Source organism: Macaca nemestrina, chromosome 14 (genome assembly GCF_043159975.1).
Source record: "Macaca nemestrina isolate mMacNem1 chromosome 14, mMacNem.hap1, whole genome shotgun sequence".
In the NCBI taxonomy this organism is placed as follows: Eukaryota; Metazoa; Chordata; class Mammalia; order Primates; family Cercopithecidae; genus Macaca; species Macaca nemestrina.
Genome location: NC_092138.1, coordinates 109,688,425 through 109,702,407, shown reverse-complemented (window position 1 = coordinate 109,702,407; position 13,983 = coordinate 109,688,425).

Genomic DNA, 13,983 nt, shown 5'->3' with positions numbered 1-13,983 from the left:
AGGGGTGAACAATCCACCTGCAGGCCCAGGGAGCGGGTGGGGATCTGGGGGTGCCTCGGCGGCCTCTGAGCCACCAGGACGCTGTGCTCCTTGCAGCGCAATCTTGTGGGAGGGGAAGGGAAAGAAATTAAATCCTAAAACCCTAGAATCTGAAAACTGTCACTGTAGCCATTCCAGTGTTTCCCTGAGGACAGAAGCAGACTCCGTAAGATGGTCCTGGGGTCCTAGGGCCTTGCTGCCGGCCCTCGCCTGCCTCCACTCGACCCCAGCACCCTGGAGAGGGACTGGGCTCCCTAAGAAGGCACTGTACACACGCACGCACGCACGCACGCACACACTCTCTTCAGCTGACGCTCTCTCCTCCCCCAGGCTTCCTACACATCCTTCAGGGGTCCTTCCTCTAAGACCCTGTCCCGACTCAGGCCCTGGGTCAGGGCTATTCCCCCTACTTCTCCCATCACACCCCTCTTTTCCTAAATGTTAGTAGTCAGTCTACCTGGCTGGCTCCTCAGCTCATCTGTGGCTCTGAAGGCTCAAAGAATATTTGTTGAATGAATGAAAGAATGAGTGAAGGCCTGGTGCTGTGGTTCATGCCTGTAATCATAGCACTCTGGGAGCCCGAGGCATGGGGATCGCTTGAGGCCAGGAGTTCGAGACCAGGCTGGGTAACATAGTGATACCCCATCTCTACAGAAATAAAAAGTAAAATTAGCTGGGTAGTGGTGTGCACCTGTAGTCCTAGCTACTCAGGAGGCTGGGAGCAGGAGGATCACTTGAGCCCAGGAGTTGAAGGTTACAGTGAGCTATGATTGCACCACTGCTCTCCAGCCTAGGGGACAGAGCAATACCCTGTCTCTAAAAACAAAAATAAGAAAAGAAACAGTGAGTGAATCTAAGATTGCAAGAAGAAAACACCTCAGGCCGGGCACGGTGGCTCACACCTGTAATCCCAGCACTTTGGGAGGCCGAGGCAGGCGGATCACGAGGTCAGGAGATCGAGACCATCCTGGCTAACGTGGTGAAACCCCGTCTCTACTAAAAGTACAAAAACTTAGCCGGGCGTGGTGGCAGGCACCTATAGTCCCAGCTACTCAGGAGGCTGAGGCAGGAGAATGGCGTGAACATGGGAGGCGGAACTTGCAGTGAGCTGAGATCGTGCCACTGCACTCCAACCTGGGCAACAGTGCAAGACTCCAACTCAAAAAAAAAAAAAAAAAAAAAAGAATATCTCAGTTCATCAACCTGTGGTTTTGATGTCAGAGACCTGAGTTCAAGTGATGGCATTGCCACTTGTGAGCTGTGTGACCTTGGCAACTGTCTTAACCTTTCTAAGCTCCAATTGTCTCATCCAGTTACTATAGTTATCGAACAGTTTCAGTGATAGAATGCATGTCAATCTCTTTGCTCAAAATCTCCATATAGTATACGCTCAATAAAAGCAACACAGGGGCAGGGCACAGGGGCTCACGCCTGTAGTCCCAGTATTTTGAAAGACTGAGGTGGGAGGATTGTTTGAGCTCAGGAGTTCAAGACCAGCCTGGGCAACAAAGCAAGACCTCATCTCTATTTAAAAATGAAAATAAAAAACAAGAGGTTTTCATTGTGTGTGTGTGGTTACAAAAATGTAAGCTCTGTGTGTGTGTGTGTGTGTGTGTGTATGCAATAATATCTGTTTTTGTCGAAAAATAAAAATGTCTATATGGAAGGCTATATAATAAACCAATAACCAAATTATTGTTAGCTAATGCCAATGACTGAAATTGGAGGAATAAGGTAAAAATGTTTCTATTGTACTTTATAGATTTCTGTAGTTAGAATTCTTTTCTTTCTTTTTTTTTTTTTTTTTTTTGATATAGTATCTCGCTCTGTTGCCAGGCTGGAGTGCAGTGGTGCGATTTCGGTTCACTGTAACCTCCGCCTCCTGGGTTCAAGCGATTCTCCCGCCTCAGCCTCCTGAGTAGCTGGGAGTACAGGTGCGTGCCACTATGCCTAGCTAATTTTTGTATTTTTAGTAGAGATGGGGTTTCATCGTGTTGGCCAGGCAGGTCTCGATCTCTTGACCTTGTGATCCATCTGCCTTGGCCTCCCAAAGTGCTGGGATTACAGGTGTGAGCCACCGCGCCCAGCCGATGTCTTAATGTCTAACATTAAGCATGTTTTACTTTTTTTTTTTTTTAAAGATAGGATCTCACTGTCACCCAGGTTGGAGTGCAGTGGCGTGACCATGGCTCACAGCAGCCTTGAACTCCTGGGTTCAAGTAATTCTCCCACCTCAGCCTCCTGAGTAGCTGGGACTACAGGTGCCACCACACCAGGCTAATTTTTTTTTTTTTTTAATATAGAGGTGGGATCTTGCCCAGGCTTGTGTTAAACACTGGCCTCTTCCCAAAACATTGGGATTACAAGCATGCACAGCATGTTTTACTTTTTAAATAAATAACAGAAAGCTTAAACTTTTTTTTTTTTTTTTTTTTTTGAGACTGAGTCTTGCTCTTGCTCTGTTGCCCAGGCTGGAGTGCAGTGGCACGATCTCAGCTCAATGCAAGCTCCCAGGTTCACACCATTCTCTTGCCTCAGCCTCCGAAGTAGCTGGGACTACAGGCGCCTGCCACCACAGCCGGCTAATTTTTTGTATTTTTTTTAGTAGAGACGGGGATTCACCACGTTAGCCAGGATGGTCTCAATCCCCTGACCTCATGAACCACCTGCCTTGGCCTCCCAAAGTGCTGGGATTACAGGCGTGAGCCACCACGCCTGGCCCAGAAAGCTTAAGTTTTTTTTGTTTTTTTTGTTTTTTTTTTGGTTTTGTTTTGTTTTGTTTTGTTTTGTTTTTTGAGACGGAGTCTCGCTCTGCCGCCCAGGCTGGAGTGCAGTGGCCGGATCTCAGCTCACTGCAAGCTCCGCCCCCCGGGTTCCCGCCATTCTCCTGCCTCAGCCTCCCGAGTAGCTGGGACTACAGGCGCCCGCCACCTCGCCCGGCTAGTTTTTTGTATTTTTTAGTAGAGACGGGGTTTCACCATGTTAGCCAGGATGGTCTCGATCTCCCGACCTCGTGATCCGCCCGTCTCGGCCTCCCAAAGTGCTGGGATTACAGGCTTGAGCCACCGCGCCCGGCCAGCTTAAGTTTTTTTTAAGTATAGTAAGTATATGAAACAACAGTCTACAACGTTAGTCATTAGTCATAAGGGAAATGCAAAACAAAACCACCATGAAATGCCACTGCTCATCACCAGAAAGGTTAAAATTAAAGGTCTGACAATACGAAATGTTGGCAAGAATGTGGAGCAACCGGAACTCTCGTCCATTGTTTGTGAGGGTGTAAAGTGGTAGAAACATTTTGAAAAAGTGTTTGACAGTTTCTAGTAATAAGAACACTTCCTCTGTGAACCAGAAATTCCACTCCTGGCTATTTACCCAGGATAATGAAAATATGTGTCCATAAAAAGACTTGTATACAAATGTTCATAGCGTCTTTATTTATAATAGCCAAAACTGGAAGTAAGCCAAGCATCCATCAGAAGGGGAATGGATAAACATCTTGTGGTGGATCTGTACAGTGGAACACTAAACAGCAATAAAACAAATAAACTACGGATACACGCAACAACACGGGTCAATCACAGACACATAGTGTGATGCAAAAAAAGCTAGACACACAAAAAAAGATTGCATTGTTCTTTTTTTAAAATTTTTTTTGAGACGGAGTTTCGCTCTTGTTGCCCAGGCTGGAGTGCAATGGGGCAATCTTGGCTCACTTCAACCTCTGCCTCCCAGGGTCAAGTGATTCTCCTGCCTCAGCCTCCAGAGTAACTGGGATTACAGGCATGTGCCACCATGCCTGGCTAATTTTTGTATTTTTAGTAGAGGTGGGTTTTCACCATGTTGGCCAGGCTGGTCTCGAACTCTTGACCTCAGGTGATCCACCCACCTCAGCCTCCCAAAGTGCTGGGATTACAGGTATGAGCCACTGCACCTGGACTGTGTTGTTCTTTAATTCCATTTTTTTCCATAAGAAATCATATGCCAGGAGTTTAATTGCATTGATATGAAGTTATTGGCTGGGCATGGTGGCTGGTACCTATAATTCCAGCACTTTGGGAGGCCAAGACAAGAGGATTGCTTGAGCCCAGGAGTTCAAGACTGGGCAACATAGTGAGACCCTGTCTGTACAAAAAATAAAAAAATTAGCAGGGCATGTTGGTGCATGACTGTAGTCCCAGCTACTCAGGAGGCTGAGAGGATGGGAGGATTGCTTGAGTCCGGCAGGACAGAGGTGGGAAGATCGCTCAAACTGGGGAGGCTGAGACTGCAGTGAACCATGATTGTGCCACTGCACTCCAACCTGGGTGACAGAGTGAGACCCTGTCTAAAAAAAATAATAATAATATGTATGAAATTCTATAAACTTAATATAAATGGAATTAAACTGACTTACTGTGATAAAAGTGAAAATAGCTGAAGTGATATGGCCTGAAACAGGAGAGCTTTCTGGGTCCTGGAAGTGTTTCATGTTTTGACCTAGGTGATGGTTATACACTTATACACACAGATTAAAACCTCGTCAAGTTATGCACAAATGTTTGCAGTATTTTTTTTTTTTCTGTTTATTTGTTTTTGAGATGGAGTTTTGCTCTTGTTGCTCAGGATGGAGTGCAGTGGCGTGATCTCAGCTCACTGCAACCTCCGCCTCCTGGGTTCAAGTGATTCTCCTGCCTCAGCCTTCCGAGTGCTGGGATTACAGGCATGCGCCACCATACCCGGCTAGTTTTGTATTTTTAGGAGAGATGGGGTTTCTCCATGTTGATCAGGCTGGTCTCGAACTCCCGACTTAGGTGATCCACCTGCCTCGGCCTCCCAAAGTGCTGGGATTACAGGCGTGAGCCACTGCCCCTGGCCATTGTTTTTGTTTTTGAAATGGCATCTTGCTCTGTTGCCCAGGCTGGAGTGCAGTGGCACTATCTCTGCTCACTGCAACTTCCACCTCCTGGATTCAAGCAATTCTCCTGCCTCTGGAGTAGCTGGGACTACAGGTGCACATCACCACGCCCAGCTAATTTTTGTCTTTTTAGTAGAGAGAGGGTTTCGCCATGTTGGCCAGGCTGATCTCAAACTTCTGACCTCAAGTGATCTGCCGGCCCTGGCCTTCCAAAGTGCTGGGATTACAGGCATGAGCCACTGCGCCTAGCCATAATGACGAGTTTTTTTAAAAAGCTAAACAAAAAAGAGTAATACTATATTATTCAATTTCTATAAAATTCTAGAAAATAGCAGCTAATCTATAGTGATGGAAATCAGAACAGTGGGTGCCTGAGAGAGGGAGAAAGGGATTACATGGGGAGAGAGGGAGTGAGGGATTACATGGGGCGAGAGGAAACTTTTGGGGTGATGCATATATTCATTATCTTGACTGATGGTTCTGGATGGACACATCTGCCCCAAATCATCAAATTGTACTTTTTTTTTTTTTTTGAGACGGAGTCTCGCTCTGTTGCCCAGGCTGGAGTGCAATGGCGCAATCTCTGCTCACTGCAACCTCCACCTCCCGGGTTCAAGAGATTCTCCTGCCTCAGCCTCCTGAGTAGCTGGGATTACAGGCACGTGTCATCATGCCTGGCTAATTTTGATATTTTTAGTAAAGATGGGGTTTCACCATGTTGACCAGGCTGGTCTCGAACTCCCGACCTCAGGTGATCCACCTGCCTTGGCCTCCCAAAGTGTTGGGATTACAGGTATGAGCTACCGTACCTGGCCAAATTGTACATTTTGAATGCATGCAGGTTATCCGTCAGTTATACTTCCATAAAGCTGCCAAAACATATTTTTAAAACTCATTGCAACTGGTGCATTTGATATATGTAAATCAGGCTTCAACAAGCAGAAGAAAAAGAAAGGAAGAAGCTGTACTTGTACTGCTGAGCCTGTTTCCCAGGCTGCACTTCTAGCCTTGCCCAGGCCCCACGGGATCCTTCTTCCTCACTCAGAGAACCCCCCAGAGAATTTCCACAAATCAGCACCTGGTAGCCCAGCTGGTGCACCTGGCACACACAGCTACTTTCCCAGTGAATCTGTTCTGTCTCCGATGGCCTAATTCAAACACCTCCTCCTCCAGGAAGCCATCAGGCCTCGTGCCACACCCTCCTTGCTGGCTCAAACCTCTATCATGGCCCCATCCACCTTGTAACATCGGAATAGGAATGCAGTGCAGGCCAGGCTTGGGGGCACACACCTGTAATCCCAGCACTTTAGGAGGCTGAGGCAGGCAGATGGCTCGAGTCTAGGAGTTCAAGACCAGCCTGGGCAATTATATCTCTTAAAGAAAAAAAAAAAAAAAAAAAAAGAATCGATGTAGACTCTTCCCATCTTTCACACTAGACGCTGACAATCATCACGAGAGAGGGTAACTGCCATTTGATGAGTGGGCCAGGTGCCATCTGTGGATGCCCTCATTGCCAGCCTACAACAACCAGAAGAATGGAAATTACTGGCTCCGTTTTACAAAAAAGGGTGCCCAGGCCGGGCGCGGTGGCTCAAGCCTGTAATCCCAGCACTTTGGGAGGCCAAGACGGGAGGATCACGAGGTCAGGAGATCGAGACCATCCTGGCTAACGCGGTGAAACCCCGTCTCTACTAAAAAAATACAAAAAACTAGCCGGGCGAGGTGGCGGGCGCCTGTAGTCCCAGCTACTCGGGAGGCTGAGGCAGGAGAATGGCGTAAACCCGGGAAGCGGAGCTTGCAATGAGCTGAGATCTGGCCACTGCACTCCAGCCTGGGCGACAGCGCGAGACTCCATCTCAAAAAAAAAAAAAAAAAAAAAAAAGGATGCCCAGAGTGGTGAGAGCCAATCCGAGGCCTCACAGCTGTAATGAAGTTGAGGAACTTCCACCCGCTACTGCTCACTCACCCCGAGGGTGGCCAGAAGCTTCCCTGGATGGGCAGAGAGGAAGGACTTTGCATCTTCAAAACTCTTCAGAGTTATGCAGAGATACCTGACAGGGAGGAAGGGGAGTTACTTTAAGGTAAAAGACATTCCCTTGAAGATTTCCAGAGCAGGACATCCTTAGAGAAAGTAGGTAGCACAGGTAGAAAACCAGGCTCGACCGAGTGTGGTGGCTCACGCCTATAATCTCAGCAATTTGGGAGGCCAAGGCGGGTGGATCACTTGAGGCCAGGAGTTCAAGACCAGCCTGGCCAACATGGTGAAACCCCGTATCTACTAAAAATACAAAAATTACCTGAGTGTAGTGACATGTACCTGTAATCCCAGCTACTCGGGAGGCTGAGGCAGGAGAATCATTTGAACCCAGGAAGTGGAGGTTACAATGAGCTGAGATCGCACCACTGGACTCCAGCCGTGGCTCCATCTCAAACAAAAACAAAAGCAAACACAAAAACCCACTTAGAACACTGGGAAGAATTTCAGAAGGTCACGGTTGTTATGATCCTCTCCATGATGTAACTGGACAGCAGAGGGGTCTCAGGCCTGAATTTGGGAGTAGAGGGAATATTTCATCCCTTGGCAGGACCAGCCATCTTGACAGGACACCTAGCATCCCTGGATTTCAGACACTAAATGCCAATAACCCTCCCGCTGCCCCACACTCCCCCCCGCAACCCCCCTCTCACAAACATCAGACATAGTGGCAATGAAAACACCTCCGTAGACACTTTTCTAAATGTCCCCTAGGAGGCGGCACCACCCCTGCCTCCTCACTCAGGGCTCCCTGCACAAATGCGTCGGGTGATGGGGGCTGAATCCAGCCCACACTGCACTTGCCAAGCCAGCTGGGGCCCTGGCACAAGACAGTCCCAGCCTGTTTTCACTGACTTTGCTAATTCTCACAGAGGCACCATGTGGGGTGGGAAGGCCCGATCCTCGTAACCTCCCTGCTCCCAGGTCCCTGATCAGTCCTTAACACACAGTGGTCCTTGCTCACCTGCGGCCCAGCTCTGGGCTATCTCCATAGCATCCTTTGCCCTGCCTCCCTCCCATCTTCCTCTGGGCCTTCTCTCTGCTCCTACCCTGGGAACTGTCCTCTCAGGAGCGCAGGAGCCAGCTCTCAGCCCTCCTCTCCCGGGCACTCTCGGTACTCAGGAAATATGTTCTGAATTCAGGATTATCCTCGTTCTACTGAGAAGACCTGGAGGACAGAAATCAGCAAGACCTGATTTCTAAAGGGGAGAGGAAGGAGGGCCAGGCTGGGGCGGAGGGGCCCCACCCCGGAGCCCAGGAGCAGCCTCACCACAAGCTGAGTCACAGAAGGCTCAGAGGGCTGCGAGGGCCCAATCGGCACTGCCATCCTGCCCAGGCTCTGAGTCACCAGCTGGTGAGGGGCAGCTGCAGCCCAGCAGGAAACAAAGTCTAGCGTGGAAGAGGTGGGAGGGAGGTGGTGGGGCCCGAAACCCCACTCGGCTCGCCTTAGAGGAACTGGGAGTGACTGTCCGGCACTGGCTCAGCAGCAAACAGCTTTCAAGGACGTGCTAGGAGTCAGGAACTGGGCCAGCTCCAGTCCCTTCCTTCTGGGGCTCTCACTTTGGAGGACGGGGTGGATGGGAGGTAAGATTTGTGCACAAGTGCCCAGGACACACAAGGCACACAGGGTTCTTTTTTTTTTTTTTAGAGATGGGGTTTTGCTCTGTCACTCAGGCTGGCATGCAGCGGAATGATCATAGCTCAATGCAGCCTCAAACTCCTGGGCTCAAGGGATCCTCACTCCTTGACCTCCCAAAACATCAGAGGCTTGAGCCACTACAAGGGGTTCTTTTTCTTTTTCTTTTCTTTTTTTCCTTTTTTTTTTTTTCAGACGGAGTTTCACTCTTGTCACCCAGGCTGGAGTGCAATGGCGAGATCTCGGCTCACTGCAACCTCTGCATCCCGGGTTCAAGTGATTCTCCTGCCTCAGCCTCCTGAGCAGCTGGGATGACAGGGGCCCACCACCATGCCCAGCTAATTTTTTTTGTATTTTTAGTAGAAACGATGTTTCACCATGTTGGCCAGGCTGGTCTTGAACTCCTGAGCTCAGATGATCCACTTGCCTCGGTCTCCCAAAGCGCTGGGATTACAGGCGTAAGCCACGGCGCCTGGCCGCATTTTTTTTTTTTTTTTTTTTGAGACCAAGTCTTGCTCTGTTGCCCAGGCTGGAGTGCAGTAGCTGGATCTCGGCTCACTGCATCCTCTGCCTCCCGGGTTCAAGGGATTCCTCATACCTCAGTCTCCTGGAAGGGATTTCAGGCACAGGCCACCACTCCCAGCTAAATTTTTTTTTTTTTTTCAGATGGAGTCTTGCTCTGTCTCGCAGGCTGGAGTGCAATGGTGCGATCTCGGCTCACTGCAACCTCCTTCTCCCGGATTCAAGTGATTCTCCTGCTTCAGCCTCCCGAGTAGATGGGATTTCAAGCACCCACCACCACACCCAGCTAATTTTTTTGTGTTTTTTAGTAGAGACAGAGTTTCACTGTGTTGGCCAGGGTGGTCTCGAATTCCTGACCTTGTGAGTCACCTGCCTCGGCCTCCCAAAGTGCTGAGATTACAAGCGTGAGCCACTGCAACTGGTCCAACTTTTTTTTTCAATTAGCCAGGTGTAGTGGTACATGCCTGTAGTCCCGGCTACTCAGGAGGCTGGGTCGGGAGGATTGTTTGAGCCCAGGAGTTTGAGGCTGCAGTGAGCCATGATCAACCCACTGTACTCCAGCCTGGGTTACAGAGCAAGAGGTCTTATCCCTGAAAAAAATAAAAATAAAAATAAAAAAGATATAGCAGAGAAGCCCATTTTGTGTTTGAGAAAAAGCTGAACTTGTAGGATTGCATCTGGAGGATGGTGTGGGAAGTGTGGGGTACTGCAGCTCTAAAGCAGGCAGAGCTATGTATCGGTCTCATCCTCATCTCTTTTTTTTTTGGGGGGGACAGGGGTGGACAGAGTCTTGCTCTGTCACCCAGGCTGGAGTACAGTGATGCAATCTTGGCTCACTGCAACCCCCGCCTCTCTGGTGCAAGTGATTCTTGTGCCTCAGCCTCCCGAGTAGCTGGGATTACAGACGTGCACCACCACGCCTGGCTAATTTTTGTATTTTTAGTAAAGATGAGGTTTCACCATGTTGGCCAGGCTGGTCTCAAACTATTGACCTCAGGTAATCTGTCCACCTCGGCTTCCCAAAATGTGTGAGCCACCACACCTGGCTTCATCTGTTACTTTAAAATAACAATAAATTATTTAAAAATAGAGGCTGGGCACGGTGCCTCACACCTGTAATCCCAGCACTTTGGGAGGCCGAGGCAGGTGGATCACGAGGTCAGGAGTTTGAGACTAGCCTGGTCAACATGGTGAAACCCCGTCTTTACTACAAATACAAAAATTAGCTGGACGTGGTGGCACGCGCCTGTAATCCCAGCTACTCAGGCGGCTGAGGCAGGAGAATCGCTTGAACCCAGGAGGCGGAGGTTGCAGTGAGCTGAGATGGCGCCACTGCACTGCAGCCTGGTGACAGAGCAAGACTCTTGTCTTGCAAAAAAAAAAAAAAAAAAAAATAGAGATGAGGTCTTGCTGTGTTGCCCAGGCTGCTCTCAAACTCCTGGGCTCAAGTGATCCTCCTGCCTCAACCTTCCAAAGTGTTGGGATTACAGGCGTGAGCCACCGCGACTGGTCTCATCCTCATTTCTTACTTACACCTCATAGAGCCTCAGTTTCCTCTCCTGTAAAATGGGGGTCCCCCAAAAGCTGTGGTGACCATTCAATGAGGCAGAAGCTACAAAGCACTGAACTGAACACAGGAGCCTGCAATGAATGGACGCTTCCGTTATCTTTATCATCCTGAAGTTATTTCTCACTCCCCGCCTGTCTGCTGGCACTTTAGTGGTCCCATGCCTGACTTCAGTGCTGTTGGATCCAACCACAGAATTGTGACCTGGGAAGGCGGTGAGGTACCTCCTTCCTGGAAGTCTGCAAGCAAAAGCTCTGCACAGTAGCAGAGGCCCAGATGCCCTGTAGAAAGGACTTTGTATCCCATGATGTGGCATGGCCACTGCAGGCATGAGCATGTTGGTACAGGTCTATGAACAAGCCTGTGAGGTCCCAAGGACCAGGTGGGTCCCTCACTGTCACATTCCCCTCCAGTGCCCAGAATGGTGTTCTGCACAACATACGTGCTCCCTCGAGCTCCCATTACGACTGACACTAGTGATGTCATGTCGAAGGAGGACACTCCTGGTCCTCAGAGAGAAAGATCTATTTAATTTTATTTTTTTATTTTTTTTTTTTTTGAGACGGAGTCTCGCTCTGTCGCCCAGGCTGGAGTGCAGTGGCCGGATCTCAGCTCACTGCAAGCTCCGCCTCCCGGGTTCACGCCATTCTCCTGCCTCAACCTCCCGAGTAGCTGGGACTACAGGCGCCCGCCACCTCGCCCGGCTAATTTTTTGTATTTTTTAGTAGAGATGGGGTTTCACCGTGTTCGCCAGGATGGTCTCGATCTCCTGACCTCGTGATCCGCCCATCTCGGCCTCCCAAAGTGCTGGGATTACAGGCTTGAGACACCGCGCCCGGCCCGAGAAAGATCTATTTAAACAGATAATTGCACACACACAAAATCATGTTGAATGTGCTGCTTGCCATGAAGGAGGAGTTTAGGACACTGGGGAGGGGGTGATAATAATGGCAGGCCTGACCTAGTCAGCGGGGTGGGGTACAGAAATGTCCTCTCTGATGAAGGGTAATTATCTGAGGTTGAAGGCTGAATGCTGCTTGGTGGGGCAAGATGGGGGAAAAAAAAGATTCATGTTTCACACAACCAGGCATGGTGGCTCACGCCTGTAATCCCAGCACTTTGGGAGCCAAGGCGGGTGGATCACCTGAACTCAGGAGTTTGAGACCAGCCTGATCAACATGGTGAAACCCCGTCTCTACTAAAAATACCAAAATTAGCCAGGCGTGGTGGCGGGTGCCTGTAATCCCAGCTACTCAGGAGGCTGAGGCAGGAGAATCGCTGGAGCCTGGGAGGCGGAGGTTGCAGTGAGCAGAGATTGCGCCACTGTACTCCAGCCTGGGTGACAGAGCAAGACTGTCTCAAATAATATAATAAAAAAAAAAAAAAAAAGAGGGCCTGGCACAGTGGCTCACGCCTGTAATCCCAGCACTTTGGGAAGCCAGGGTGGGTGGATCACAAGGTCAGGAGTTCAAGACCAGCCTGGCCAAGATGGTGAAACCTTGTCTCTACTAAAAATACCAAAATTAGCCAGGCATGGTGGTGGGAACCTGTAATCCCAGCTACTTGAGTGTCTGAAGCAGAGAATTGCTTGAACCCAGGAGGCCGAGGTTGCAGTGAGCTGAGATCGTGCCACTGCACTCCAGCCTGGGCAACAGAGCGGCTGGAGTGAGAGAGAGAGACTCTCTCAAAAAAAGAATCCACGTTTCTTTTTTTATTGTTTTGTTTTGTTTTGTTTTGTTTTGTTTTGTTTTTTTGAGACGGAGTCTCGCTCTGTCGCCCAGGCTGGAGTGCAGTGGCGCGATCTCGGCTCACTGCAAGCTCCGCCTCCTGGGTTTACGCCATTCTCCTGCCTCAGCCTCCTGAGTAGCTGGGACTACAGGCACCCGCCACCGCGCCCGGCTAATTTTTTGTATTTTTAGTAGAGACGGGGTTTCACCGTGGTCTCGATCTCCTGACCTTGTGATCCGCCCGCCTCGGCCTCCCAAAGTGCTGGGATTACAGGCGTGAGCCACCACGCCCGGCCAAGAATCCACGTTTCATAAGCCCTGAGGTGGGATGGAGCAGGGCTAGTTTGAGGATGTGAAATCTCAGTGTGGCTAGAGAATGGGGAGGGGAAGCGGGGGGAGGGGCTGGCAGGGGCCCCCAGTGCCATGTCCAGAGTCTGAATTTCTCTCCAGGACAGTGGAAGCCACAGAAGGTTAGAAGTGAGGGAATTGGTAAGATCATATCTGTGTTTTATAACAATTCCTCTGGCTCCCAGTGAGGAATGCATGGGGGGCTGGAGGCAGCGAGGCCAGTTTCCTGGACTTGGGGTGGCAGTAGAGCTGGGGAGAGGTGACAGCTTGGCCACTGAAGGAGTGAGAGGGAGTTTAGCAGCCTGAGGCCAGCTGACAGACGGAACAGGCTATGAGCTTCGGACCTTTCTACCACCCAACAGTTAATAAAGAGAGGCAGTCTGGGCTGGGTGCCAGGGTCCCTTCTGCACAATGGGCCATGCCAACTGGGTAAACAGAGGTAGATACATGATATTCCTTAAAAACAAAATCCTGATTCATTCACACTCCTTGCTGTTTACTGGAGGTGTTTGTTTTTTTTCTCCTGGTCTATTTCAGGTTTGACAGGTTTGTGGGGAGAGCAGAGCTGGGACTCCGTGCCAACTGGGAGGGAGAGGGACTCAGGGGGAGAGAAAGGGCCCCTCCTTCTTCCTACAGGACTAGGAAGGGGTCTTGGGCTGGGCTCGTGAGGAATGCTTTTGGGCAAATCGCTTTCCTTTTCTGGGTCTCGGTCCAAGCTCTGGTTCTGACCGTCTGAACCCTCCCTTTCAAAGCCAAATATTATTATTCTTCGCCCTTGGCTCCCTGCTTCCAAATATGCTTGAGGGTGTGGTGGGGAGGGGAGGGGCGGGGCAGCTTTGCAGGGAGGCAGTGGGCAGAAGCCACTTTCAGAGAAAGGCCTGATGAATCAGGAGCTGTAGGTGGCATTCTCTGTTCAAGAGGGGCAGGCCCAGCAGGTGGGCAGGGAGAACCTTTCCTTTCTGCTCCAGATGCAGACTATTGCCACCCTCTGTCCACAGCCCTGGCATTTCCACCAGGTTCTGGGGCCTGAGCCAAGAAAAGGGGGTGGGAGCCCCTGGTGAATAGAGACAGTGTCCAGAGTCCTAGAAAAAGGACAGATATCTCCCCGTCTTGCAGATTTCAGAAATCCTTGCTATAGAAAGAGCTCTTACAAATCACTAAGAAAAAGATAGACATTCCCCCAGAAAAGCAGCCAGAGGATATCAATTTTAA